Here is a 24773-nt window from a genome sequence, read left to right on the forward strand (position 1 = left end):
TCAAATTCCAAGATGGTTCTGGCCCAGAGGTGAAACCTAGAGATCAGTGGGGAGACGACCAAAGTTCAGGGTCTAGCGCGCTAGTAAATCCCGACCAGATAGCTAACCTTGTACTACGGAGATTGGGACAAACCTATCGTCCACCCATGCAGCCACAACAACAGCAGCAGAGAATGAGGAGTGTACTTCCTACAGGTCCTCATCTTTGTGGAGCATGTGGCGGTGACCATAAAACAGAGGACTGTAATACCTTTTCTCCTCTAGTCACAAACCAACCCACAAAAAAATGGTGCCAAGCCTGTGCTTGGAACTTTACCCACACTACACAGGAATGTACTCGCATTGCGAGAATGAGACAGGAACGTGAGCAGCCAAGGGGTTGAGTGGCTCCACAAATGTATCAACAGTATACTAATTTTGAACGTAAGCCACCGATGGCACAAGAGCAAGCACGACCTGTTCTTGGTGCTCAACCTCCTGCTCCAGGGACCGCTCCTGTGAGGGTTGTCGACTACGACAATTCAAATATGTGTAGAGACTTGGTAAACCCAGGCTATGTGGAGGAAGAATATGTATCATATTCATCCAAAGAAAATATCTTTGAAAGTCCCGCATACCCAAGCCCAGCACTGGACGCTTAACCAGGGGAACAAAACTCTTTAATGTTGCTAGGCGGCTACCAACCTAGGACTCCAGGCCCCTCAAGTCAATGGCAGCCAAGGAAAGTAGAGGCCAAACCGATGGGCCCCTGTTATGAGTGCGGAGAACCCCATTGGGCTCGTGATTATCCACATCGCTCAAGGCAAGCATCTCGGTCAAATACAACAGTACAACAGTTTCCACCAATTGAAAGATATTGTCTAGGGTGTTGTGTAGAACACTTCCCAAAAGACTCTCTGCTGAAACCACATGAGGAAGGCACCTCTCAACCAAAGGTCTCACTCAACCTTGTAGGGGCAGTTCCATCGCCACCTTCATCTGAGAATGAGGATGTCGTGCCACTTAGAGTCATGACTAGATCACAGACACGAAACGCTGAAATACAGACTGATGAGACACCTCGAACTAGGGATGCAAAGACAAATCTAGTGGACAAGACCCTACAGTCCAATAGAAAAAAAACCACTCGGAGGAAGAAGAACCGAAACAAGCAAACTAAAAGTGCATCCACTAGTTCTCAAGAAGCCTCTTAACAAAACATGAGGGATAAAACTTTTACATCCCAGGAAGTGCATGAGGAACATCAACCTCAACCTGAGCCTAGTGTTAAACAAGATGAGGCTAGTACGACTGAGGATAGTTCTGGGGGTTCTGTTTTTGTGGATAAAGTGAATGAGACTCTAGAGGCCATCATTGATGCTCATAGAAGTCGCATTGCAGCTTTATCTGAGCTACCCAAGAAGCTTCAAGAATACCCAAACCCTCGTGAGGAGAAGATCAATCTAGCTGTACATCAGCAACTCATTAGGGAAGCTCAGTCAATACTTGAGGGACCACCACCAGCTATTCCTCGGGGCCCAACCTCTCTTAAGCCAACATTAGAAACCATACCAGAAGTGTCGTCAAGTCGGGAAATGAAAAGTGAACTCATTTCACAAGCTCATAGCAAAAGGTCTGCACCAATTGACACCCAATTGAAAGGGGGTAATCTGCCACCACCTAGCCTTGTCTTCCCATGCAATGATGAAGTTATTGATGCTAATGAGGACATGGCAAATGAGATATGGGCCGCAGTTCATGAGAAAGTTCATGAGAACATGTCTTCTATTAGTTCGCCTCCATTCTCTGAGGTGGATTTTACCAGAGGCACGGAAATCTTCAACTGCAATACTTGAGTGGGCATTGTGACAAGGTCCATTTGGGAAAAGTGGGGCAAACCAGCTATTAGGAGTACCAGGATGCGCTTGGAGCTAGCAGATGGAAGCTTAGAACATCCCCTTGGGCTGCTTGAGAACATATTGGTCACCACGTGTGGGATTGAATATGAGCACACCTTTGCAGTAGTGGATTTTGGAAAACATCCAAACTACGAAGTGATATTGGGTAGACCATTCATGTGACAATTTCAAATGATTCAAGATTGGGGATACAATTATTTGTACCTCCGACATGATTCTGTCATCACAAGGGTCAACCTAAGGAATCACTCATATCGTGATGTAACAAGGTCTCCAATAGATGAGTTTGATTCTGCTTCATCTGAGGGCTCAAGAGTTACATTGTCCGATGGGCGAGAAGATCTATGGATGTGCGGAGCCTCATGTAGGGATTTCAACACTGAGAGACTTAAGGGTAATCGAAGTGTATCAGACGAGGCATACATTCCACAACCCTTCCCTGAGCATTTAATTGATCCATTAGAATGGAGTCATGTCCTTGCAACATTATCCACATGTGCTTTACAGAAGCCAATTCAATTTTGTGACTCAGATGGATATGATATTATTCCTATACGAATGGTACAACCACGTGCCCTTTTAGATGATTTGTACTATAGAGATACATCCACAACAGCTATGCATGTCGAGGAAGTCTCAGTAGAGGATTTGACACTCGAATCTGCTAATGATGCTGATAAGGAAGATGGCTGGGACTCTGATTTTAATAATGATGTGACAATCCCTGAGGAAGAGTTAGGAAAGGCACGCCTACTCTTAAGAGGAAGGGAGGTTCAGGTAGAGATCCCTAGAAGCCGACCTAACATAAATGCTGTAAGAGCCATAAAAGAACCCATAGACAAGATGAGAGTGAACAACGTGAGAGACTGCAGAAAGAAAAGGAGAAGTCTAAGAGTGAAAACTCTCGACCACCACCTCACTTCTCAGGAAAGAACGAATATCTATACTATGTCCAAGCACAAGATAGTATCAAAGACCAAGTCAAACGATCAGATGGATTCCAAGCAGGGGAAAAGCTGTTAGCAAAAATCGTAAAAAAACGAAGAAACAAAAACCAAAACTCAAGTCTAAAACCGATTCAAAAAAGAGTGTGGGAAGTGCAAAGACAACGGTTGAACAAAAAAATCCGATGCAAGATAGCAAAGGAGAGCTCAAAACCGCATGGTCTTCAATGAGTGAAGACTCAAGTGGACAAGAACAAGGTCTAAATGTTCCTCCCAATTTCACACAGTACACTCTTCAAGATCGGAAGATTGTTCTTCAACAGCCCATGCGTCAAAAACCAAGCGTGCCAGGGATTTAATACGATGGTCCAGAAGATGCAAAAAAGATTGATATTGCTAAGCCAGGAGAAGAGCCTCGCTATGTGTGGATTGCCACAGACTTGTCCTTAGATGAGGAGAAGTTATTAATACAAACAATAAAGGAGTATCGTGATGTTTTTGCTTGGAGTTATAAAGACCTCAAAGGAGTTGATCCAAGCATATGTCAACATACAATTCCATTGCGAGAGGATGCAAAACCCTCCAAGCAACGTCCTTATACTTACAATGAAAACTTCGCACGGAAGATAAAGGAAGAAATAGACAAGCTCTTAGAGGCAGAATTTATCTATGAGATTGAACACACTGAATTGGTCTCCCCTATTGTAGTGGTGCCCAAGAAAAATGGAAAACTTCGAGTATGTGTCAACCTCAAGAAGGTAAATGCAGCTACTGTGCATCATCATTACCCACTTCCAATCATCACGGATCATGTTCTGGAACGAGTTGCAGGGAAAAAGGCATATAGTTTCTTGGATGGATTCTCCGGGTACAACCAAGTGTCAATTGATCCAAAGGATCAACATAAGACAGCCTTTGCTACTGAAGATGGCATCTTTGCCTATCGTGTTATGCCATTTGGTCTAACAAATGCACCAGCAACCTTTCAGCGGTTAATGAGTCATGTATTCAAGGAGTACCTTAGGCAATTTCTTGAGATTTTCATGGATGATTTATGTGTTCACTCACAAGAGCGTGATGATCATATAGAACACCTGAGACTTGTGTTTCAAAAGTGTCAACTTTATCGTATATACTTGAATCCTGACAAGTGCAAATTCATGGTAAGACAAGGGAAAATTTTGGGCCATATTGTTTCTCGCAATGGGATTTCAACAGATATGGATAAAATTGATGTCATTGTCTCATTACCTCGGCCTATCAACCCTAAGGGGGTACAAACTTTCATGGGACATTGTGGCTATTACCGTAGATTCATCTACATGTATGCTGTCCTAGCCAGACCGTTATATGCTCTTCTTGTAAAGTTTAATTGGACGGATGAGTGTGAGGAATCCTTCGAAAAGTTGAAGCAAGCATTAGTGACTGCACCCATTTTACGGGCACCAGATTGGAACCAAATCTTTCATGTCCACATTGATGCTTCCAACTTTGCAATTGGATGTATTTTGGCTCAATCGGGAGAACACAATAAGGATTTCCCAATCTCATATGCTAGTCGACAGTTGAACAATGCTGAGAGGAATTACACCACAACAGAAAGAGAAGGATTGTCCATGATATATGCAGTGAAAAAGTTTCGCCATTACCTTTTGGCAAACAAATTCATATTTTTTGTGGACCATCAAGCATTGCTATATTTGGTGAATAAACCTTGTGCAACTGGAAGGATAGTAAGGTGGTTTATCATCCTTCTTGAGTTTGATTTTGAAGTTGCAGTTCGAAAAGGAACAACTCATCTAAGGGCAGATCATTTGTCTCGAATCACCTCTGGCGAAGCTCCTGTGGGTGTGGATGATGATATGTTAGATTCAACACTTTTCCTTGTAGAGACAGCTCCTAGATGGTCTGAATCCATTTTAGAAATTTTGACAAGTGGGCAAATACAACTAGCGAGTCCTAATGTGGACCTATGGCGACCATTCAAGCTAATCTCAGGGAGATTATATCGTCAGGGTAATGATGGAGTGTTGAGGCTTATACCTAACCCCGACCAATATGAGGAGATCTTGGAATGGTCACATGCGGGTATCGATGGAATCCATGCATCAGCTACCACTTGTGTGCGACGTATATCTCAAGATGGGCAATGGTGGCCTACCATGCATGCAGATGCTGAAACATTTGTTCGTAACTGTGCTTCATGTAAAATTTAGAAGCCAATTCATAATGTCACATTATTCCAAATTTCAACTACACCAAGTTGCAGTAAGTATATTGTGGACTACCTTCAGCATGGTCATACGGATCAAACATTTCCTAAACATTGAAAGCAGGCTATTAAAATTGAAGCGGCAAACTATATGCTAATAGAGGGCCAACTCTACAAGAGGGGCAAGGATGGCAACTTACGCATGTGTGTATGTGAAGCTGACTATCTGAAAATCTTAACTCATGCACATGCAGGTGTTGGTGGTGGACACTTTTCTGGCAATACCACAGCTAAGTTGATTAGGTGGTCTGGGCTTTGGTGGCCAACCTTACAAATGGATGCCGAAGAATATGTGAAACGTTGTGACGATTGTCAAAGGACCAAACCTCCCATCACAAAGGACAATATGCCATTGCGGCCTATGTTAAGCACACGTGCTTTTGCAAAATGGGGTATTGATTTTGTCGGTCCCATTAAACCTCCAGCTCGTAACACGCATGCAGAATATATTATAGTCGCAACCGACTATTTGACTAAATGGGTAGAGGCAAAGGCAACAGTCAAAAATGATGCCAGAACCACAGCCAAGTTCTTGTATGAGTACGTGTTTACACGCTATGGCTTACCTATTGAGATCGTTAGTGATCAAGGTGTACACTTTGTAAATGAAGTCATAGAATTTTTACTTCAAGAATTTATGGTAATTCACAAGCGTTCTGCACCCTATCATCCCCATACCAATGGACAAGCCGAGAGTACTAATAAGATTCTCTGCACAGCACTCACAAAGATTGTTGAGGGACATAGGACTGATTGGGAGCAAAAGTTGCACTCAGTTCTCTGGGCATATAGGACAGCCTATAAAACATCTGTAGACACAACCCCATTTGAACTTGCTTTTGGGCTAGATGCAATTCTTCCCATTGAATTTCTTGTACCTACTCTACGAGTAGCTAAACAATTGGATTGGACTGGTCATGAGCTTTCACAACGCGTTGACGAATTGGAAAAGCTTGATGAGACCCGCTTATTGGCAGTAATGGGGATGTATGCCGAGAAGAGGAGACAAAAGCAATAGTATGATAGAAATGTAACAACTGGCCGATTCAAAAAAGGAGACCTGGTTCTCTTGTACACACTTAAGAAGCATAAGAGAAAGCTCAAAAAACGTGGCTTAGGACCGTTTGTGATTAATGAGCTTACCCCAAGTGGTGCAGTGCGTTTAGAGACACTAGAAGGTGAGCAAATGCCTAACTTCATTAATGGAAGTCGTCTCAAGAAATACAATGAACCATTAACTGAAGCCATGCTTCAACAGATGCATGCTGCACAAACACGGAAAGAAGCACTTGACCTACTTAAACGTCAGGCTCAAGAGGAGGCTAAAGCTAGAGTTGCAAAAGCCAAGGAGCGTCGCAAAGCTTCTATGTTAGCCATACAGTTGGCTACTGATGAGCCATATGTCGAACCATTCAATATTCAAGTGTGCCTTCATCTTCATGAGACTACCTACTTTGTCTCTGCCTTAATTGACTCTGGTGCAGATTATAATGTTCTCTCGTTTGACACCTGGATAGCCTTGGGTCAACCACCACTGGTGCAAATTCCTGTGGACCTACAAAGCTTCTCAGGGGAAGATAACCCTATAGAGGGAAAATGTGTCATTATGATCACATCCTCAATATGGAATGTGATACTACAAGTTTGAGTACTACTCAGACCCAGATGATGACTCGGTGCTCCCCCCATGCTCAGATGAGCTCACATCGGTCGGAATGTCCGAGGAGTAGTGCTCACGTCCACCCTCTGCAGCGACGGCCGGTGGATCATCAGTAGCTTGTGCCTGTTCAAGTAATATATAGTATATAAGTATATATATATGCAATTCAATAAACCAAAACCATTCGTTACGAATTTTCAAGTACCTGTCGACCGTATGGTCTCATGGCCAACTCAAACTGCGCGTCCGTAATACGTCCCTCGGCTCTGAAGATGGCCCACATGTCACGTCTGCTATGCCGGCGAGCATACGCAGTATCGTGGGTTGTGGGCTTCCTCCCCGTAACCCGTCTCGCTGTATCATAATCAACACAATTTGTAAGATTAAAACAATCATAGAATCAATGAATTAAGTAAACAATCAAATAAAGTGGCAGGATACTTACGAACTCTGCCTCCCATGACTCGACGCCGCCAGATCCGAAATGCGAAGATCCAACGGTCTCCATCTAGATCTGTCGTGCCTCCACATGCTGCCTGCTCTTCACGCCACCCTCTGCTCATTTCTTTGCCTCCTTCCACTCGCGTTTGTGCGCAGTGGCAGGTTTCTCGGCAGGATAGCCACCCGCAGCTACATTTAGCCGATCATCGTACGCGAGTTTTTTAAGGTGAGATCTTTTATTACTTAAGATCTCCCTTATTCGCGTCCTTCCCCATACATCCGAGAATGTAGCATGTGGGGGATTGGGGTACCGACTATGTACAGCCTCTATCACCTCCCCAACTAATCGACTATTTTGATCTTTAAATTTAATAAAACAATTTCTATATGAGTTTGATACTACCCCACGCATGTACTCCATTACCTCCCTCCCCCTCGCATCCATCACTATCCCGCCCCTATCCGTCACATCATAGCAAACCACTCTCTCCATCTCTCTCATCTCCTCCTCTTCCGAACTGTCTCCTCTAACTCTTCTCCCTCTATCTCCTCTCTCACCGCGTGCCCTACTACCTCCCCCACCTCCCCCACCTCCCCCACCAAAGCACCCGCCGCATCCTCCACTCCCACTCTTCCTACTGCTGCAGGTGAAGTCACGACTGGGGGATTGTCTACGTGACGGTGGCTGTGAGCCCTGACGTGATGGTGGCTCTGAGGGAGCACGTGATGGTGGCTGTGAGGGTGTACGTGAGTGTGTCTGGGACGAGGTATGTCTCCTCGGTGGACGTGGAAGAGGAGAAGCTGCATGCCGTCTCCTCGGACTCGGAGGAATAGACGGCACTGGAGTGCCCTGGATACTCGCGGTAGGGGTATAGACACCAGGCAGGGAAGGAGGGGGATGGGCATACATATACTCTGTAAGCTCAACCGGACCAGGTTGGCACCCAAAGTGATTCATCATCTCCATCAACCAATTGCTGTACGCAAATGGATCGGATGAAGAACCTGGAATATCCATAAAGAACCTGCAACAAACATCTTCATGTACATCATGGGCTGTCTCTTGACTCACACAAATTAAATCATTCAAGTCAGTTGCTTGCAAATCATGAAATCTGAAACGCCGCAGTTTTCTGTCTGCAGAAACGCGTGTATACACCCGTCAAAAAATGCGTGTATACACCCGTCCAAAAACGCGTGTATATGCGCATGAACATACTCTGCAGACAGGTTACACGCGCTTCTACACGCGTTCGTACACGCGACCTGCGAAAAAATTTTCTCGAAAAGATCGACCCCCCGACAAAGATAGAATGTCCTTATAAAAGGACCAGCCATTGTCGCCCCTGTCAGGATGCAGTAACCCAATCGTGTGCAAAAAGACAAACCCAAAGAGCAAAGAGCAAAGTAAACAAATCTGACAAAAGAGACAAGGCACAGGACAAAGTGACTCACCTCTGAAAAAGTGAGTCTTCTCTGCTCCTTCTCTGCTCCCTCCTTCTCCCGTGTGTGTGCTCCTTTCTCTGCTCCCTCCTTGCTGTTGGAAGAGGCGAAAACAGGCAAAAACGCATGCACTGTTGATTTCTTAGTTCAAAATCTATATTTGGGGAAGGCGGGCTATTTTTAGTTTAAACATACTGCCACGTTTATATTCGCGTTTATAAATGCAGGTATATTCGCGTGTATGTGATTTTAGCTGCGTTTATACACGCGTTTTGCAGAAATTAGCCGCGTGAATACACGCGATTTTTAGGAAGTAGCCGCGTTAATACACGCAATTTTTAGGAGATAGCCGCGTCAATACACGCGATTTTGTGCTTTCATTAAAAACATATAATGATTTTGTGTTTTCTGATTTGTACACAGGATGTCATCAACCTCTTCAAGCAGTTCTGGGGAAGATGAGACAATGCGTCATCGTAATCGCGATGTGTGGTTGGGACAACGGATCAAATGTATGTGTAATCGATGTCAAGGATGCATTGTATGAGCACGTCGAATTACCTTGAATCACATCTCCATGTATGGAGAATGGAATCAAACAGGTTTAGAGGTGAGTAGATGTAAATTGATGGTATTCAAATGACTCATGGTATCCAAATTAAATTAATAGAGTTGTAACATATAATTTGATAAATTGAAGCAGGATGCAGTACCACACCCTAACATGGTACCCTACGCGCGACGAGAGCACGTAAAGCGTCGACGAGATGATGCTGGAGCTTTGGGATCTATTGTCAGAGATGAGTGGGAAAGGGACGACAATAGCCCTGCACCCCACGAAGTTGTGGAAGAGGAGGTGCTTGATGATATGGTGCGGAATCTTTTTAAGGATGATCCCAAAGGTATGGACGACGATGATATGGAACAAGAGCATCTTTATAAGGCTTCATCGACACCGGTGTTTGAAGGGTGCACATTCTCAGTTTTACGTGCTTCACTTGAACTACTTAATATACAAACAGTTTATGGATGGAGCAATGCAAGTCTTGACGCATTGTTGAAGTAAGCATTCTAACTTACAAATTTGAATTAGTGGTTTAAGGTTTAGGATTTAAGACTAATTATAATTGATGATATTGGATGCAGGCTATTATCAAACATGCTTCCAAAGGAAAATAGACTACCCACCTCAAGAGACATAGCGAGGCGCTATGTGACATCTCTTGGAGGACTGGATTATGATAAAATACATGCATGCGTCAATGATTGCATTCTCTTTCGTGGGACACATAAGGAGGCTCTACATTGTCCCACTTGTGGTGAAGCAAGGTACAGAACAGATATGAAGAGTTTTGATGTACCTCGTAAAGTCTTGCGACACTTTCCTATAATTCCTCGCATCAAACACATGTTCAAGTGCAAATCCATAGCAGAGCTCATGTCATGGCATTCCTCACATCGATCGGATGATGGCATGTGGAGAATTCCCGCAGACACTCCTGCTTGGAAGCATATTGAAGATGAGTGGCCCAGCTTTAAAACGGAGCCCAGAAACTTGAGACTTGGCCTGGGTATGGATGGAGTGAATCCATTTGGTTTCAAAAGCACCGCATACAGCGTGTGGCCAGTTGTGTTGGTGAATTACAACCTTCCGCCATCAATGGCGATCAAGAAGGGACATCTTATGTTATCCCTTCTAATTCCAGGGAAACATAAAGTCAAGCATATGGATGCTTATCTTGAACCACTGATTGATGAGTTGGAGGAACTATGGAGAGGTGTTGCGGTGGTGGACATTAGTAGGCCTCCCTCCTCTCGACACTTCGACTTAAAAGCAGTGTTGATGTGGACAATGCATGACTTTCCAGGATACAGCGATTGTTCTGGTAAGAATTCTAATTACCTCCCTACTCTATTACTATTGGCTATATATATTAATTAGACGGTTTGACTTTATTATTCTAACTTTTATTTATATTTTAACAGGTTTGAAAACATCGGGTAAACATGCATGTCCTGTTTGTGGCCCTTCGTTAGTACATGAGTATGCTGATGGTTTGTGTAAGACTATATTCGATAATCATCATCGATTTCTCCCCTCAGATCATCCTAAATATGTTGCTAGTAAGAGTAACATTCCTCCACAAACACTTCGTGCAAAAGATTGGAAGCGTATTTGGGAGTCTACAACTATTCTTCCTCCAGATGGCATGAACAGGTATAGTGATGTTTTTTCAATCTTGTTTTGTGTAGTCTCTAATTGGATTAAAGGTCACATAGAGCAATCCCTTGTGCAGGTACTCCATTTTTTTCCGGCTGCCATATTGGACCCATCTTAAGATCAACCATCTTCTTGATCCCATGCACATCTTCAAGAATGTGGGATCTGGTATTTGGGAACATATTACTGGTAAACGAGACAATGTTAGCGTACGTGAGGACTTGCGGGTCGCAGGACGTATGTGTCAAGCTTGGCCACGAGAGGTGGGTGGGCACGTTCGTCTTCCGCCTGCACCATGGATTATATCAAAGAAAGAGGAGAAGCAGGTAAAGCAGGCCATCACCACTTTGCGTACTCCCACTGGATGCATGAGATCATTGAAGGGAGCCTTTACAACCACTAAGAAAAGAGGCGTTGAGCAACTATATGGGTTGAAGTCCCACGATTGGCACAAGATGCTTCAAGTAAGTGTTTTCCAAGTCTTGTACATACGTTGAAATTAAATTTTGTAATGCCATAAACCATAAATGTGCTCTTATGTGCGCAATTCATACTACCTACTAGCATCGACCATTGTGCGAATAAGAGTTTGAAAAAATGTATTTATAAGATGGGCGAGCTTGTGAGGTATGTAAAACCCATGCTCAGATCACCCTTCATTATACCTTGCAAAATGAACGTGCATGAGGTATAACGTACTATTTATTTATTTTTCAGATATGTTAGTTCCAAAGCAATTGATCCAGCCACGTTGGATGATGCGCGTGTTATGGCAGTGGAGGTGGTTTGTTTGGTAGAGGAGACTTTTCCGCGAACCATTCTCACAAGTCAACTACATCTCATTGTGCATTTAGTGGACGAAATTGCTTTATGTGGTACTGTGCATGCACGTTGGATGTTCTTCCTAGAGCGCTTCATGAAGACCTTAAAAGACTTTGTGAGGCAAAGTGCAAGGCCTGAAGGAAGCATGGCCGAGGGTTGGTTGATACAAGAGTCTCTTGTATATATTTCAGAATTTCTTGGTCAGGTGGACAGCTCTTTGCCACGACTATGGAGCAATGAGGATGACCTCTATTGTGCCTCAAGGAAAAGGACAGAGTAAAGTAATTGACAGAACATTGATTGATGATCTCAATTTCACTTGTATCCTTAATAGTGATGTGATGAGCAGATGGGTTACAAGATATGAGGATGCAAAGACAAAAAGGCAAGCAGAAAGAGCTCTCTTTCGGAGGCAACATGGCTCTCGGAAGGCGCACCCTAAGCATCTAGCAACACTTCCGAATGATATCCATGTTGATTGGTTGCATGAGGAAATGGAGAGAGCAGAGAGCGACGAGGGGCTGCATATCACGGCGGAAGAATGGGAGTATGCACGAGGATGCATGTCAAAGGTACATAGAACTAATGTTTTGCATTAGTTGTAAGTGATTTGCTTTTAATATTTATTCACATTGCTTACACAAATATTGCTTCTATTTTGGTCCAGTGCACTATGTTCAATGCTATATGGTGTGAAGGCAAGCATTTTCGAACACAAAGAATTGATGAAAAGAGAAATACACAAGATTGCGGTGTCATTAGTAGCTTTAAGGGAGCTAATGGAAAAATGGATGATTATTGTGGCATAATCCAAGACATATTTAGGCTTGACTTTCGTCGCTTCTTTGTGTATGTTTTGGATGTCAAATGGCAAATGAAGGTGGTGGAAAAAGGGCCTGATGCAACGATAAAACGCCATGCAAGTGGATATGTAACTATTGACTCTACAAAGTTCTGGCAAACAAAGAAAGATAGGCTCGTATTGCCACAACAATGTGAGCAGGTATGCATTTTTTTACTAATGTGTTTCATGTACATATATATCTAAGCTCGCGTACCCCTTGACTTTTGATATGCTAATTAATTACTGTACTGTGTGTATTTGAGTAGGTTATCTATCTACCAATGGTGCATGACATCAAATGGTGGTACGTCATCCCTATTGCACCACGTTCCAAAGTGATGTATAATACATTCACTGATATGGAGCATATGGAGGATGTAACAAGCCGCAATGAAGATGACGTCGAACATGCCATTGAAGATGTTGTGATCGATGATCAAGAAATAAGAGATGATCATGATAATGAGGATGAGCATGCCATTTCTCATGATCATGAGAATGACCCTACCATTGAGGATGATGGTGATGTTGATGAGGATGATCAGGACATCGATACCATTATCAATGGAGTACAGAATATCGATAGTGGAATAAATTTAATCGTAGCCTTACCAATTGATCAAATGGATATTGATGTTGATCGTTTGGCAAGGATGGATCTTATTGAAGATGAGATCGAACCCTAACCAATCCGTCACTGTATGTTCTAAATTGATGACATTTCTATCATCTCATATGCATGATTTATTTTTGAATATATTTCATTGTTGTAAATGCATGTAGTGGGATTGTGTAATGATGTATACTGTAATGTACTATGAGATGGTTTAAGGAAAATAGTTTTTAATTTTGTAAAGGAATTCAGTTTTTTTTTCAGTTTTTCTCTGCCATGCGTGTATTAATCCGTGTATAACAGCGTGTATTTATCCGTGTATAATAGCGAGTATTACCCCGTGAATATTATCGTGTATAGATGCGTGTATTATTGCGTGTATATAAACGCGTTGATAAATGCAAATATACACGCGAACTTAAATGCTAAAATACACGCGCCCGATTCTATTCAAATACAAGCGCGACCATACACGCGTTCGTAATTTATCGCGTGTATGAAACGTGTGTATGGCAGCATTGTCTTGTAGTGTGGTAACATCTAGTCCAGTTGCTAAGCCTCTTAAGAAGCACATCATTTCCAAGCCCAAACCTCGGATTGTTACTCGATGGTTCCCAAAAAATGTGCTCAAAGCACAAGGCTATTATGAGGGTGCAACAGCAATTTGGCTTCCAAAATGCCATGCTTTGGCAGGGATAAAAGAGTGTTTCAGAAAGATTCCAAAAGCCACCCTTGATTTTCCATATCAGTGGGTGCAAAAGAAATCAACACAAACTCTTCAAGAAAGGAAAGGTAGCTGTGATAGCACCTACAAAACTACTTGTGTTGATCTTCCTAAAACATGTATTGAAACACCGGTTGTCCCGATTTCTCCTTGTTACACAATTCAACCATCAACTTGTGTACCTACGTCAAGTCCAAATGAGTCTCATTTGAGCATAGATTCTAGCATTTCAATGCCTAAATCATCTTATCTTGCTCAAATTCCAAGACAATTGCTAAAGTTTCCACCGCTTAAAAAGGATATACCAAAAACTAAAGATAAGGCATTAACACTACAATTAAAGCTCTTTGGTAAATTAATGTTTGAATAATGTAGTTCCTTATGCCTTTAGAAGATGTGTTTTCTTTGAGATAATCTTGTTTTTGATTGGAATTGTCATGATGGATATGAGTGTTCTAAATTTCATTGTTCTACGTCCAGATAACTCCTGATGGATATTTGGCGAGATACATGTCCACCATGCATTGACCCTGATAGTACTCGACCAGATCATCGTGGGGGTTATAGTGCTCCTCCATTTCAAACACATTCTAGGTACTTCTATGCTCCCTTAGGTGAAAGTTGCTGTGGGCATCACTTTGTCACATTATTCTATCAACAGCATCACCCATTTCCACATTGTCAAGAGTGTGCACGGCTTGTATTAGAAGAAGCTTCACATATTTGTTGGATATGCCGCTCTTACTTTAGACGATATGGCACGGGCTTAATGAAGCAAATTGTGGGAGTTACACCCCAACGCCATAATCTTGTTAATGTGAGAATACCAGAGAGAGGACCAAATCAACGTAGATTACCTGAGGAGGTTCAAGCACAACAATGGAGGGATACAAGCCTAAATGACTTGCAACCACCGATCTTGCAAGCCCTCCTTCCCCAAGCCTCCACATGTCAATATTGGATCAATATGAGTACCTACATTGCACAATTCCAAAATCGAAACTGTCTGATTAACCTTCCCATAGAACCAATGCCATACTTTAGTGAGGAAGCACTCCTTCCTCTACCACCTTCTCTAACGGTCGGTTTTTGTGAAGGGTTGTCTCTGCATCCTGAGGAAATTGATACCATCTTTCCAGCAGACGAGGACACGGATCCATCACCAGCGCAAGGGTAAGTTCAACGACTCCATAATAAGATCGACAAGCCAGGGCACTTTTCTCCCATTGGGTTTTTCCCCTCGGCTATATTCGGTGTTTGGCACCAATGGCAAATTTTATTCTTTTCTTTTCTTTTCTTGTTTGTTAATAAAAATTTTGCAGAGATCTCTGTAAAAAACAAGAGCATCAAACACGCCCCACTAATCCACCTATCATGCACACAAATTAGGAAGGGGGGAGACATGCTACGCCTACAAAGATCAAGGAGGAGCAATCTGCACAAAATCAGCAATGCATCAATGCAAACAAACAACATCAACAGGGCACTACAACAGGTGTATTCAAATCTTAATCTTTATTTCTTTATGTGCTCTTATCTTTCGAATATATGGTTTGCATGTTCACACAATGTTGGCTGCTTAAAGTTTTTGATTAGTTGTTAAAATATGGTGAGTGAATTCTAGAGTCTTAGAAGACTTAGGAAAAGATATTTCTATCTAAAGACAGTGTAGGATATATACCAAGGGAATATGCCAAGTTCTTATGCTTTCAAGGTATATTAGTTATCCCTAGTGGTGGCTACCTCTTAGATATGAGCTAGGTGCTAGGAGTAATAAAAATTTACGAAAATGTACCCTAAAAAATATATATATCCAAAGTAAATTGAGACATGAAGTGTCTACAGCCATGAGAAATGCTTGGTAGGACCTGGGGTTGTCTTAGCACCTTGGGGCCGATGCCTTGGTTTCCATGGGGTAAACACTGGTGTCTAAAAGCTTCAGAAAAAGACCTTTGAGGAATCTATCGCCTTGATAGATGTTGGTAGGACTTTGGGGTACACTATGGGCCTTCGAGACCAATGCCCTCATCTTCATGGGGTACTCCTTAGGTCATAAAAGAAAGAAAAAGGGTCTGTCTCCATTGAGATACTTAGCGGTCTTTAGATTCTCTTGGCGGAGGTCTCTTGGCGATTGCTTGGGTCTCTTTGGGATGGAACCTTAATCTTTATCACCTTCTACACACACATCAAAGAAGAAGAAGAAGAAAAAAAAAAAAAAAGAAGAGAGTTCCAATCACCTTTGCTCATATTTAGGAGTAGGTTTGCCACTTAGGAATAACTTACATACTTGTAGGACATTGAGACTGCGGTCATAACCTGCGGTGTACAAAGCACACTTGCCTTTGCATAGCATTATCTACCAATTAAGTCTCACTTTCACTAGTCTTTACTCACCTATTTTAGTACTCATTAAAACTTTAATCAGCCTTGCACTTGTATGCTCACGTGTGAAAATTATCATTGCTGATTTTTCTTTTTTTTTCTTTTTTTCAATAAGAGACTTTACTTGTATCCATTGTTTTTTTTGTTGCAGCTCTTGCTACTACCGCGCTCGAGGACATGCGCAAAATAAGAAGGGGGGAGTGTTGCATGACGAATGAAGATCAATACAAGGATGCAACAAAAAAGACACTTAGGGCTCTTGAAAAGAGTTCCAAGTTGTGGATGAGTGTGGGAGTGTGTTTGACAATAATCCCACATGGGAACTTTTGGGAGTTTTAGAGTTTTTGTATAAAAAGTGGCTCATTTGAGAGCTTATGGACACATTGGGAAAACTCATGTTTGAGCTCTCTTGAGACTAGCTCTCCCTCTTTTCCCATAGAGGTGCAAGCTCTTCTCTCTCCCCATCTACATTGTTGTAAGTTCTATTCTTTTGTTAATTCAATGCAATGAGTTGATATTTGTCTCTCTTCTCATGTCAATTCTCTAGTATGCATGTTTCTTATTGATAGCTTCAAGAGTTGTGTGCATGCTAGGGAAATGAGTATTTGAGAATGAAGAATGCTTTGATCTTGTGTAAGCAATAGCTAAGCTTTCTTCTTGTTTGGATGTATGGATGAGTGGAATGTGGAGTTGAGTGAGCAATAGCAAGATTGAGCTTGTGTGTGTGTTGAGTCTATGTCATTAGTAGTAGTTTTCTTAGCATTCTCTCCATCAAATGGATAAGCTTTTGTGCACCGGTACGGGTTGAATCCCTAGCTCCGAAAGGGATGCAAATCCCATTGGATTGAGCTAAGTGTGGATCATACTACTCTTGCTACAAGTGAGAGAGTTTTTTCGTCTTGTGCGACATATGTAAGCATGTCCTCCGGGCTTCTGTCTCCTATATATCTTGTGTGTGGCTGCTTGTTGGATATCCCATGCAGGTGGCTCCCCATTTGTAATATTCAATGTTAAGTGGGGGCTGATAGTATGCTGTTGTGGTTTGTCGGTGTATGTATGTATTGATCCAGGCAATCAGCCATAGCCTATATTTTCCTGTGCATTCCATAGCCTCCAGTGAGCTTGTTTTTGACTGCATGATTCCGCATGCGACTTGACTTGTATCTCTTTGTGTTGGGTTTTCTATTGGGTTTACATGAGCTGGTACCGTCATGGGTAAAACGACTGACTGCTTTGATCAATTTGATTCTCCCACGTTAGTAACCATTGCATGGGTGTAGTGGGGACTGTGTTGAGTTCCTTGAAATCCCCATACACAGCAAAAATGAAACATACACAAGTATTCCAATGTTCTTGTTGATTGTTCTTGTCCTCTACGTTAATCATGCCATTGTTTGAGACGATCCAATGCAACATTCTAGAATGCCAAACTTGATGGCACCCAAGCTTAGTTGTGTTGTGGGTGGCATATTCGTGTGTTTCAATGCTATATGCCGTGTAACATACCTGAGAATCTGACCGCCTGTTTGTCATTGATGGCTTGTGTATCATATCCCTGTGTGTGATGTTCAGGTGCTTGTGACAAGCTCCCCTTGCTTCACCTATGATTCCCACATTCCATTGCATGACCTGCATGCTCCAATACTCCACAAAAGCACTATATGAATGTTGATGTCGATTTATGGTGAATCTAGCCTCTCTATACTCCATTATCACTAGTTTACGGGACTTATCTTTTATCCCGTCCAATGATCTCCCTATCACGCGGGGTGTTGCTACCCTGTTAGGCCATTTTGAATTGGCTTTCTTTCTCCATCCCAATCCCCATCTGGTTCAACATACCACCTTGCACCCTTCACATTGTCCTCTTCGTCCGCTTCATAGACATGTTCATGCAAAACTGTATGCACGAACAAACTCTTCCATGCATCCTTCTCCATCCTCCATTCCTCTGGTGGTTGCATCCTCTTGTTTTCGAAGGTTTTGTATCTCATCTGTTCATGAGGGTCGTCTCTTGGTAGGTTATCATGTATCTCTTGGCTCGGGTTTCGAGTTCCTTTCCAGTCAGGATCTATTCTACACCCATGATCCATCCATGAGAACTCCATTGTCTGGCCGTCCCCATTCTCCTTTATCTGTGGGCATTTGTTTTCTGCAGGGAAGTTCTCTCTGTGTTCCCACGTTGTGCCCCCTTGCATGCCCCATATTGAGGCCCAGGTATTCCCTTGACCTCCTGTTTGGTCTTGTCCTCTTCCGGAGTCGGTTCACTCTCATGAGTGTGGTTCCTAGCAGCCAATTTCTCCTCCATATTTTCTCCTATCCCATACCTTCCTTCGGCTTAAGCGTTACTTCCTCCATGATGAGAATGGGGAGGTCTCCATCCCAATCCCCATCTCGTTCAACATACCACCTTTCACCCTTCACATTGTCCTCTTCGTCCGCTTCATAGACATGTTCATGCTTCTTTTCATTGGTTTTCCCCTCATCTTCCATCTCCTTGTCATTTTCATCGTTGTTTGGCCCCTGTGTGATGTTCTCATACTTGTCCATGAGTCCCTACCATCTCTCTTCCAACGTACCAACTGTGAAGTTTCTTTCCGAATTTGCTACTGCCATGATGCATTTTCGGTCATGTGCTTCACTTAACCATAGGTTTTCATTCTCCCATGCTTGATGATGTGAATGGTTTTGCTCCTCCAATCGTTTCCACTCTTGATCATCCTCCATGAATGCTTCCCATAAGTTATCCATCTGCACATGCAATTTCTCAAGTGCTTGTTTGGCCTCCTCCATGGTTTCCTGTAAAGTTTCCTCTTCATCGCTACTATCTTCCTTGTCTCCTTCTTGGTGCATCATCCATTGGAAATGGTCAAATTCGTCTTCAACTCTTTCCAACCTCCTGCCAAAGCTGTATGCACGAACAAACTCTTCCATGCATCCTTCTCCATCCTCCATTCCTCTGGTGGTTACATCCTCTTGTTTTCGGAGGTTTTGTATCTCATCTTTTCATGAGAGTCGTCTCCTGGCAGGTTATCATGTATCTCTTGGCTCGGGTTTCGAGTTCCTTTCCAGCCAGGATCTATTCTACACCCACAATCCATCCATGAGAACTCCATTGTTTGGCCGTCCCCATTCTCCTTTATCTGTGGAAATTTGTTTTCTGCAGGGAAGTTCCCTCTGTGTCCCCAGGTTGCGCCCCCTGCGTGCCCCGTATTGAGGCCCAGGTATTCCCTTGACCTCTTGTTCGGTCTTGTCCTCTTCCAGAGTAGACCCCAGCCCATTCACTCTCATGAGTGTGGTTCCTGGTGGCAGCCAATTACTCCTCCATATTTTCTCCCGCATGCAGTTTCTCCTGCACCACACTCCCCATCAAAACGATGAAGTCCTCTTGTTGGTTGCAACTCCTGCGAGTGGTCTTTTCCATCGGTGTTTGTCCCACATGTGGTTTATTCAGCATGCGGCTCCTTGTCTCCATGCCCTTCCCGTATACCTGGCATTCAGGAGAGGTATCCAATAGGCCATCACCTGGGTCAACAGCTTTTGAATAACCATATCTAACATCAATAATAGAGAACATGTTGCTCGAAAAAGATGTGGGTAATCTTTTAGCCCTTCGCTCTCTTATGGTCAGCTGCCAATATGAGCCTTGTCCCGACTGAGCTCCTCTCCAACAATGTATTGAGCTCCTCTCTAACAATGTATTGATCTCTTCTCTAGCAATGTATCTCTAGTCTGACATATAGTTGTTTTAAATATATAGATACGATGAGTGACCACGCCGTAAAGTGAAGTTGGCGATCATCAAGTCTTTGCTACGAGGCACTGGACTTTCTGGAGATACACTGTCAGAGGCCATGATAGATTATGTGGAGATGGATGATGCGGGTTTAGATGGCGCGATTGAGATTCTTGGGAGATTCAGTATGCCCGTACGACTTGGAGAGGGTACATCCTCCCAGCAGCCACATGCAAGAGTGGAGACGTCTTGGCATGCACATACTACTGCGCATCGGTAAGCTTCTTGATTGATAAAATAGTAATGTCATCCATTTTTTACATATAGAATTCTTAATATATATATCCTTTTGATGTCTTTGTTTGCTTAGGAATCCTATCCCAGTTACATCACATCATGAGAGAGCGGCTTACTCTTGATGTACCTCCTAGTACTCAGGTGACACCTGATTCACAGGGTAGTGGCCGTTCCTCCTGTAGGTATATCTTTTATGGCGATTACGGATTAAATATCAAGTATTTTTTACAAACTCACATCTCAATACATCGTATGTCTGTATTGCGCATAGGCATCAGCGGGGCAGAGTACCACATCACTAGTGCCCCCACCAGTGCCGATGCGCACGTGCAGTGGGACTTTGGGTGTCACATGCGACATCACACCTGACGGGGGTATCCTTCAGGTCGGAGCCGGCGTCGCCTTAAGACGACAGATGAGAGATCTTTGCATGTCATATCTACAGCAAGTTCATATACCATGGCAGTAAGTATTATTTAACATAAAGAATATGAATTACAGTTTTTTATTTGAATTACTAACTGACTTTATTTTGCAATACAGCGATCAACTCGAGGATGACAAGAAATATGTCATCAACACACTGGAGACGGAGTTTGGGCAGGATGGAGTCGGAAGTGGTTGCTGAAACAAATGTGTAAACTCCTGAGTCATCGACGCGACAATGCACAGAGACAGAGAAATGAAACAAAATGAAATGCTATATTTATGTCTTCAAAAGGCCAAAATGACCTATGAGACCAAAAAGTTACCACTAGAGAGCTCTGATACCAATGGGCAGCATGGGGTGTGTTGCGGTTAAGGGTACTGCGGGTAGTAACTAAGGGTGCTGCTGGAACTACTGCCATGAAATGCTAGAAGACTGCTGGCTTCGATGGTCTACTGCTAGGCCAAGTCGATCCAGGGAATCTTGCTGGATTGCGGGTACTGAAGGTTGAGATGCTGATACTGGGTTTGAAACGCAAGATAGAAGCCTTGGTAGAGGAGGGGAATCGATTCCCGATACGAACTTTCTTTCATTGAACTTGGAGCTAAAATTACCCCACAGCTAGAGCAAGAAAAACGAGTCTGAGGGGAATCGAACCCCGACACTAGCCATATGAGGCTATCACCACGAGACTCCCCACCACCCACCCTTGTTAGTAAGTTTATAAAAAAATAAAAAACAAGACTTCACAATGAATGATTTTGAGATTAAATCTTACCGAACATAGGCTGATCCGTGAGTTGATACGTAAGACTAATGGTCCTCATCATCATCTCTGAGATAAACCGTCAATAAAATTTCATCTTCATTATCCTTGACTTCTTCGAACTCCTCGATCGTTAAATTTGTGTTCACGTTCATTTCCTCCGTAGGCTCGACATCCATTGTTTCCTCCTCTTCGGTGTCTGTAGTGTCAGAGTCTGGATCATTGTCGTTCTCATCACCTGCAATGTCATCATGATCGACGGATAGAAGAATTCTACACCTCTCTGACGTCGATGTGTCTAGATTCGAGGATGTAATCAAATCATCTTGATCCACTGTTTCAAAGTCAACGCTATCAAACAAGTGTCAACCTCTAGGTTGGACATGCACAACTTGCCACCATGGATGAGCATCTGTATTCTTGTAAAAGAATGCTTGTTCAACATGAGTTGGCAGAATGTAAGGCTCTTTTGTTGCACGTAATAACTTTGAGGAGTCGACGGACCAAAATCCGGACGGTTCTCTTTTCATTGTGGCATTATTGCCTTTATACCCGGCACGAAACCAATCCACCTTCAAAACCACCTGTCAAAATACATGAATCAAAACTTTAGAATTATGTATAGCTTTAAGAAATCTACATGTTATTGTTGCATGAAGAGAGATCTCATTTACCTGCTTGAAGATACGATATGATACTTCATAAATGCCGACTATGGTTCCCACATAACCAAGTTCACTGTCGATAAGATTTGTGTCTCTTGAACTTGCACGTGATCATTGCTTAAAAGAGGCAACAACGCAAGAATCTTGAGTTAGACGTAAGTCGTCAATAGATTTTATCCGAAGATATTGTCCATAAGCCCACATGTTGGTATACATTCAAGCCTACACCAAAACATAAATTATTAAAAAAAATTTGAGATTCATTTGTTTAGTTCAGAGTTTTCAAAACCAAACAAGTTACCTGTTTTTCACACCCGATCATAAACTCTCTTTGTTCCGTAGAGATTGGCTCATCATCATTAACCGCACGTTGCATACGGGTGTATAACCAATCCATGAAAGTAGGTACGTCCCCGTCGTTATTTACATTGGTTTGATGTCTGGATCTCTTTTTACGTCTACCAACTCGTTTGCTTGCAAGTTCCTCCTCATACTCATCAACGAATTATTGCATGCATTTGCTATTATAGACAATGAAAGTAGAAATATCCAATTTATCTTGGATCTCAAGTCGAAAAGGGACTCCCTTACCGGACAATACCTCGTCATACATGGTAGAAGATGACTCATTTGTCCATACGTGTGGAGCTTCAGAATCGGTTTTCTCAAGGTATTCACAAACGTAATACATGCATTCTTCAAGCATCCATCCCTCCGCCATAGAACCCTCTGGTCTTGCTTTTTGATGTACATAACCTTTCAATACTCCCATAAACCTCTCGACCCAAAACATCCATCGAGTGCTGACAATACCGGCAAGCTCTATCTCGTCTACTAGATGGATTAGAAGATGAACCTGGATATCAAAAAAGGAGGTTGGAAATTCCTTTTCCATTAAACAAAGAAGCTCTATACATTCACGCTTCTTTTGTGGAATTGACCCTTTGGCAATCTCTTTAGATGTAATCCATCAGTAAAAGAAAGAAGATATTAGAGATGTTATTGAATAAAGAAGATATGAAATAAAATTTTATACTAAAAATTAATGAGCGATAAATACCTTGCAAGCGATCCAAGGCGATAAATCACATCTCGGACTCCTCTTGTAGTACATCCATCAATAACAAGGGGTAGAATATGCTACATACATGATTAATCCGATCAACAAACATGCAAGAAAATAAATACTTTCAAAGATGTGAATAGATTTACCTTCACAAAATTGTGCCAATCGTGTGTTTTTAAACCACCAGACAAGCTCTTGTCATCTAGAGTGAACATGTTTCGACAAGATGCTCCATATCCTGTAGGCGTACAAATTGTGTTTTTAAACCAGACAAGCTCTTGTCATCTAGAGCATATCCTGTAGGCGTACAAATTGACTGAATCTTCCTGTTGATAGTCTACAGCTCTTCTGTCTTGAGCACCCATGGGGCAGGCTCGTCGTAGGTTGTCTCACGTCGAGTTTCATCATAAAGTGTCCATAGATTGGGCTTTGAGTTTTGATCCTTTAAGTCATTTCTTGTAGCCGCGTTGTGTCTTTCAAGAGGAGGGCTGATATGTGCATGGAGACATGGCAATACTTCTGCAAGGAGAGACGCCTACACATCACTTTTCCTCAGCAGAAGGTGCGTGTCTTTGCTAATGTATATTAGAATTAATTTGACCTTTGATAGATTGATTCTAAATATTCTCTAATCTATGTCATTTTGTTTAATGAAATTTACATAGTCGGCAACACGAAAGAGACTACAAGTTGGTCACACATCTAGACTAGGCCGGATGGGTCAAGACGGATTTGTGGCCACATTTGTGAGTATAAATCGTTCTAATTTTAACTTTCAAAGATACTATTATTGAATGAAGAAATCAATGTCTTTGGTTCTATCTTGATGCAGACCAAAGACTATGGTCGTGCACCTACGGTGCAGGAGATGGAGTATGCTACATACTACTACGGGTACCGCGCTTTCAAGCGACACTTTCGGACACGCCTGATCCACTTGTGGGTATCACTGATTTGTTTTGTGGTTTATTTTCATATTAATTGTAATATATTCTTATTTGATTTCACTAAGTAATGCAGGAGCAACATGGCGAGGAGGACATGACAGAGGTGGCTCGACAGGAGGCCGAGGGGCAACGACGAGAGTCTAAGGCAGGCGGCGGAGGCATGATCCCAGGTGGGGACACGGGTGGTGGCGGTGGTGATGGTGGTGTTGTGGTTGGGGGCACGGGTGGTGGGAGTGCTAATGTTGATGATGATTCCGAGTCTGATAGTAGTGACTCATATAGTGATGGCTCACGTAGTGATACTTAGTGATACTTAGTGATCTGTTTTGTATATGAGAGGATTGATCACCACACACTGTAGACACATGTACATATGTTTGTTGATGATATATATTGACATATGTTCTCGTTGCATCGCTGAATTTGTCTATTGTCAAACAATTAACTATTTGTCATTCAGTAAGTTAATTAGCCTAAGTATGTGCGAGAAGCTAGAACGTTATTTATTTATCTGTATGTTTTAAAACAAAACAAATCCTAAACAAGAAAAGAGGCGAGCCCACGATGTAACACATCAAAAGAAGCAAAAGATTGGCAAGCATCAC

At 42.5% G+C, this 24773-nt stretch overlaps 1 pseudogene; it reads left to right on the plus strand.

The window, feature by feature from the left end:
* The first annotated feature begins 19719 nt into the window (after window positions 1–19719).
* On the plus strand, window positions 19720–24475 carry LOC147628784 (uncharacterized; annotated as a pseudogene).
* Window positions 24476–24773: the final 298 nt, after the last annotated feature.

Source organism: Cibotium barometz, chromosome 19 (assembly GCF_041138505.1).
Source record: "Cibotium barometz isolate CiBa-2024 chromosome 19, ASM4113850v1, whole genome shotgun sequence".
Classification (NCBI taxonomy): domain Eukaryota; kingdom Viridiplantae; phylum Streptophyta; class Polypodiopsida; order Cyatheales; family Cibotiaceae; genus Cibotium; species Cibotium barometz.